A 6,480-nucleotide genomic window follows, 5' to 3' on the forward strand; every position below is an offset into this window, starting at 1 on the left:
GCATCACCAGAAGCTGGGACCTCCCACTCCCCTTCCCCCTGCCCATCACCCCCTCCTGGTTCACTTCAATTTGCTTGTCTTATCCTCACTCCATGCCAAGGGCCTCATCCCTCTTTGACTCAGAGCAGATGCAGACCCGCTTCCTCCACCCAGTGGGAGCTGGCCGCTTAGCCTGCTTGCCCACGGTTGCTAACTGAACCAGGATACTTTGGAGAGCAGGTAAGGTCCCGGTGGTGAGCCCCAGAGCTCCTCTCCCATCACCTTTGGATCTCTATTCCAGGTTGCCTTGGACTGGGTCCCCCCTCCCCACTGCCCTGCAACTGACACCCAGTGAGGGCTTTGCTTTACCTGTGTCCCTTACCTCCGCAGCAGCTCGGCCACCTGCAAGGGGTTGAATGGTGGCCTCCCAAAAAAGATATGCCCACATCCTGACTCCCAGAAGCGGTGCATGTGACCTTATTTGGAAGAAGTCTTTGCCAAAGTAACTGAGTTAATGATCTCGAGGTTAGATTAGCGGAGTGGGCCCTGGATCCAATGACAGAGAGCCCTTAGAAGGGACACAGAGGAGAGACATGGGGGCAGAGGAGGGAATGAAGAGGGGAAGGAGATGCGGTGGCAAAGGTAGAGACTGGAGTGATGTAGCCACAAGCTCAGGAGCGCTGGCAGCCACCAGAGGTGGGAAGAGACAGGAAGGACACCCCCCCACCACCACCACCTCCCGGAGCCTTCAGAGGGAGCGCCACCCTGCCCACATTAAGATTTTGGACTTCTGGCCTCCAGACTATGTGAGGATATATTTCTGTTGTAGGCCGCCCAGTCCGTGGTGCTCCGTGACGGCAGCGCCAGCACCCCGGCAGACTAGCCTGGTGGGGACTCCAATGCAGGGAGCTGTTTAGACAGCCTGGCTCATCCCCAGACCCGCTGTAAGGAGCCTGCATTTTCACAGGATCCCCCTGGGCTTCCCACTGAAGTTTGAGAAGATGGCCCTGCAACCTGTTTTGAGCAAGTGACTTTTCAAAAACCATTGAACGGACACAACTAGTAACCGGGAGACAACTTTAGAAATCCTCTAGCTCATTACCCGTCACACGGTCAACTCTCAAATAAAGCTTATTTAGTGAGTGAATGCATACACAGGCTTTCGTTCTTGCGGGGTATCTTTAACTGAGAGACATCAGACATTTTTTATTAGGATCTGAGTGGCCACGGACCTTCTTAGAAGCTGGCCCTTCCACGTAACAGGTTCCCGGATTGCTCCTGGGTCTAACTGGGGTAATCTGCAGGAAACTGCACGTCAGGACATACAAGTTTATGCAAAGCAGTGGTGAGAACAGATGCATGGCCAGAGCACAAATTTGTTATGGTCTTTAACCGAATAAAGAATTAGAGTATAATGTGATTGAGTTGCTTTTGAATGGATAATGGACAGGGAATAACTAAGGAATAGCTCAAGTATATATTGATTAAAATGTTTAAAATCCATCTGTCTCATCAAAATCTTTTTTTTTTTTTTAAGGAGAAAGTTTGTTGTTATGAATGAAATGGAGTAACATCAGGAACAAAGGAAGAGCTAATCAAGCAGCTCTCCAGAACAAGAGGTATGACAATAGAGGGTCTCTCTCAGTTGTTAGCATGGTGGTAAGTTATCTGGCAAAGGAGGCAGGCAGTGAGGTATCTGAGTCCCTAACTGCCCCCAGCTCCAAGCAGATTGTGGGGGTGGGGGGTGGGCAGGAACTGGAGGTGGAGCTCACTTCAGGGGAATAACTCCATCACACTGATAAAGGGACAGCTCTGAGGGATCCATTGTGATTGAATAAAGAGCATCGGGACCAAAGGCCCACAGGATGGTGGCATTCCAGAACTGGAAGAACCATCCTGTTGATTGGATCTGATCTGTGGTTTTGATAGATGAGGAAGCCCCATCTGGAGAGTTTGAGTGGCCCAAGGTCATTGTGTAGTAAAACATTTGGCCTTCCCCAAAGAGAGTTCTGGCTTTTGTCCCCAGCTTCTGGGAGATTATCCCTAAACCCTAGGAGTTTCCTGAGAATGACAGGAGTGTCTTTATTATTCTTGGGGGTTTTCCCTCAGAGCCCCCACCCCCAGCAGTTTATGAGGTTCAAGAGGTGGCTCACGGTGAGCCCCTGGGACCAAGAGGCATCAGTCCAACCTGCAGGTGGGGGCTGCTGGAGACTGAGTTCAATCATGAGTATTGGCTGTGGAACGAAGCCCCAGCAGGAAGTCCTGATACCCAAACTCGGTTGAGCTTCCAGATTGGCAATACTCTGTGCTTATTGTCACCCAGACGCCAGGAAGGTAAGGTGCTGGGCATACAATGGAAGCTTCGGATTTGGAACTCTTCTGGACTGCCCCACACGTCCCTTCCCTTGACTGGTTTCCATCTTACATCCTTTCCCCGTAGGAGACCACTACCATGAGTGTAACGGCTTCCAGGGCGTTCTTCTTAATGAATGATCAAAACCGAGAATGGTTTGGGGAACCCCTGGACTTGGAGGTGGTGTCCGAGGGGAGCATGGTCCCGTGTGGACGATCCCCTCACACTGTAGCTGAGCTGAGCTCTCTCCCCAGGGTCGGGCTGGGCAGTCTTGGGCAGACTTGGCTAAGTCCGGGCAGTTGCACAGTGAGCTTTGACGGAGTCAGACCTACTCGGGAGGCAGAAGGGCCCTTGAGGTGACAATGAGGTCAGTGGTGGAAGGAGCAAGCAGAGGTAGAGAGCTTTGTAACAGGGACTGAGCAGTCGGAGGACAAGAAAACCGGAGCCCAAACTGGGAAAGAGTTCCCACATTTGTAATACAGAGGGCAGCCAGGGGAGCTCCCCTGGAGAAAGCCCTAGAGGGTGGTCCAAGTCCAGAGAGGGCCATGTGGAGATGGAAGGGACCTTCACTTTGTGAAGGCAGAGGTTGGGGATGGAGGGGGTGGGGCTGCCCAAAAGACCCTGGAAGCAAGAGAGAGCCCACACAGCTGGGTCCAGTCCTCACCCCAGATCTGGGTTCTCTTGTGAGTTGGTCTCCTGTGGCTGCTGTAATGAATTATCAAAAATTTAAAAACAACACAGGGGCACCTGGGTGGCCCAGTCGGTTGAGCATCTGCCTTGGGCTCAGGTCATGATCCTGGGGTCCTGGGATGGAGCCCCACATTGTGCTCCCTGCTCAGTGGGGAGTCTGCTTCTCCTCCTTCCTCTGCCCCTCCTCCTCCTCCCCCCGGCTCACATGCTCTCTCCATCTCAAATAAATAAATAACATCCTTTAAAAAAATTGAAACAACACAAACGTATTGTCTTCCTTTTCTGGAGGCCACAAGCCTGAAATTGGTTTCAATGGATTGAGCCAAGGGTTGACAAGGCTGGTTCCTCCTGGGGACTCCAGGGGAGAATCAGTTTCCTGGCTTTTTCAGCTTCTAGTGGCGGCCTGTCCTCCTTGGCTTGGGGCCCCTTCCTCCACCTAACTGCTCCCATCTCTGCTTCCCTCTTATACAGATCCTCATGATGACTTGGGGCCCACCTGGGTCATCTGCAGGAGGCCTCTGCCATATAAGGTGACAATCAGATTCTGGGCCTGGGACGTGGAGGTCATTGGGGTCACTGTTCAGTTTCCCCCTCGTTCACCTCTCCCATGCCTGTATCTCACTCCACCCCCCTCATCCTCTGAATGCAGTTCAAGCCACCTGCTGCCAGAAGCCCCCCCGGATCTCCAGGCTGCACACTGGACACGTCTCTTCCTGCTCAGGTCCGGGCTGCTGAGCCCCCCATCCCACTCACATGCACCTGCAGCCTCCACCCCAACCACTGAGTTCAGAGTGGTGACCCTGCATCTCACGGTTGGATATCCCACAGCAGGAACAGAATCACTGTTGGATGACAACATGTCATCAGATAAAGGCAAGTCCTGCTTCTCTGGTGGGGAGGATACATTTCAAATCCAGTGTCTTAAGGAGCAGAGTATTTGCAACTAGAACCCCCAGGGGCACTGGGACGGGGCTTCAGTCCCAGCAGAGTACAGGGGCAGCCCGGCCGCCAATAGAAACAATGTCATTAAAAGACACGTTGCAGATCCGTGGGCCTACGAGAGGTACAGTGGTTTAGATTTAGAATAATGGTAGAGAAGAGTTGCTAACGTATCTGCCAGCCGGTTGTGCATGAAGATTCTGGGGGCCCTTGCTTCCTGTTCAGATCCAGGAACCAGCCCTCCGTGTTCCTTGTCGAATGCACCGATCCTGGGGAGTTTCATGCCTCCGACAGCAAGAAAAAGGCAGTGACACTGTTCTCACCCACAAGGCCGTGGCTCCTCGGAGTCTGTCTGCACTGAGACCTTTCTCGTCTGCAGTCGCCCAAGACCGGTCCCATGAGGACCCGTGATGGTGCGTCACCCACCTGACTCCCCTCCCCAGTGGTCCTGGCTCCAGGACTCTCTCAGAGGTTGTCACTCTGCTCTGTGAATGATACTCATGTGGACATCTGCCAGAGGAGGCACAAAACGATGAATGACAGCTTGTTTTCTGCTCGTGTTGATTTTGCCATTCTGAACTTCACAACGCGGACAGAGAGCCATCTCGTCTCTGTCGGTGTCTCCTGAAGGATTTGGGCTCCATCTCTTTCACCGCTGACCGCACCTCTGCCTCCCGCACACTGCCACCGACAGGGACGATGGCCGAGGAGCCGTGGGTAGAACAAGAAGAGGGGTCCCTTTCACACAAGGAGGGGCTGTCCCTCGGCAGCATGGTCTGCGACTCACCTGGAAGAGCACGGGTTCAGAGTATTGATCAGGGGCATTGGAAGGACCATGGGTGTGTGGGACAATGAACCATCTGGAAAGCCCTTGGAGGAGGTGGGGTGGCCCTGGGCAGGACCCTCTGACAGGTGATGCTGTAGACCAGAGATGGCACCAGTCGGAATGTGCTCAGGCGAAAGCTAACGTGTGGTCCCCACACAGCTCAAGCCCAAGGGCTGGCAGTGGACCATCAGTAACCTGGAGTCCTCCACTAGTTTAGTGTCCGACATGAATGGGAGTCACCCCAAAACCAACACATCAGCCTGCAAGAGAAATACTAAGCTGGCCATGAAGCCCCAGAACGATCCCATAGACTCAGGCCTGGAACTCCTTGGGGCAGCTGGTCAACCCCACGTGCCAGCTAGAAGGTTGGATAGCACCCAGAGGGGGTAAACAGAGGCCAGGCCCCACACAGGACGCTGTCCAGGACTGAGGTACCCCAGCCAGATGCCAGGACGCTCCTCCACCCCTTCCCTGCTGGCGAGGTCAGTTCCAGCCCTGGTGGGTGACTTAGAAAAATGCAGAAGGGAGCAGTAAGAAGCGCAGGCCCCGCGAGGCAGGGGCCCCCTTGGCCCCAAGGCTCTAAGGACGGTACCGACCCTGGGCCTCCATGCCCTCATCTGTCACTGGGAGTAATAAAACCACCGGACCGTGTCAGGCGCAGGTCAGCTAAGATTCTGAATGCCAAAGAAGCCCACCAATGCTCAGGCATGCTATCGACGGGAGATGTTATTACTCGGACAGTGTTTCAGCTTGTACACACAGAGGGGTGTGAACATCCATTCTGGAAAATCACTAGGACAACATAGAGTAAAAAAAAAGCCAACCCAACAGCTCTTCTGATAAGCACAGACCAGCAGTGGGAAGTGGAAAAATAAAAATCTCTTTCTTAGAATCCTAAAATTTGTTTCTTTGGTGTTGCTGGGGATTGCACCACATTTCCTCGAAGTTCTTTCCTGGAGCTTTCGTTGCAGAGTGGGGGTGGGTTTGTTTCCTGCAGGAGAAGAGTGATTGGGATCAATGTGAGCTCTCAGGTGCCTGGGGAAGAGGAGGCAGGAGGCAGGAGACGTGTGGGGAGGAAGGAGCTGCAGCCCTGAGCATTCACATGGGGAGGTGGGGGGCGGGCTGTGGGGAAGAGGGGTTTCTGAAGTTCAGAGGGAGGTGCAGTCTTGGTGAGTTCCTGAGGAAGGCGGTGGGAAGGGGGGGTTAGAAACACGGGAGGGGCACCCCAGGGGTCAGCTGGAGTGGACAAAGGGGCAGCACCTGTAAGTCCCTTACCCGCCCTACACCAGCCATCCCCTTGCTTGCCCGTCCGATAGGGGTTGAGTAGGACCCTCGGAAGCAGGCTTTGGGGACACCACCAGGGGCCTGCTTGCTGGGCTCGCCTGCCTTCTCCAGGCCTGGGCTCACCCCCCAGCTCGCTAGTTGAAAAGAGGTAGATGTTTGGAGCCTGCAGGCTGCATGGGGGCCTGCAGGGACTGCCTTTCTTTCTTTCTTTCTTTCTTTCTTTCTTTCTTTCTTTCTTTCTTTCTTTCTTTCTTTCTTTCTTCTTTCTTTCTCTCTGTCTCTCTCTCTCTTTCCTCCCTCCTTCCTTCCTTCCTTCCTTCCTTCCTTCCTTCCTTCCTTCCTTCCTTCCTTTTAGAGAGAGGCAGGGGAAGGGGCAGAGGAATTGAGAGAGAGAGAGAGAGAATCCTCA

At 53.7% G+C, this 6,480-nt stretch overlaps 1 long non-coding RNA gene across 1 annotated transcript; it reads left to right on the forward strand.

Annotated features, from left to right (window-relative positions):
* On the forward strand, positions 1-5,788 carry LOC112666190 (uncharacterized). The gene is made up of 4 exons (XR_003140767.3): positions 1-219; positions 1,517-1,598; positions 3,494-3,552; positions 3,672-5,788. It is a non-coding gene; the product is annotated as an uncharacterized LOC112666190 (long non-coding RNA).
* Positions 5,789-6,480: the final 692 nt, after the last annotated feature.

The sequence above is a fragment of the Canis lupus genome, chromosome 10, assembly GCF_003254725.2.
Source record: "Canis lupus dingo isolate Sandy chromosome 10, ASM325472v2, whole genome shotgun sequence".
In the NCBI taxonomy this organism is placed as follows: domain Eukaryota; kingdom Metazoa; phylum Chordata; class Mammalia; order Carnivora; family Canidae; genus Canis; species Canis lupus.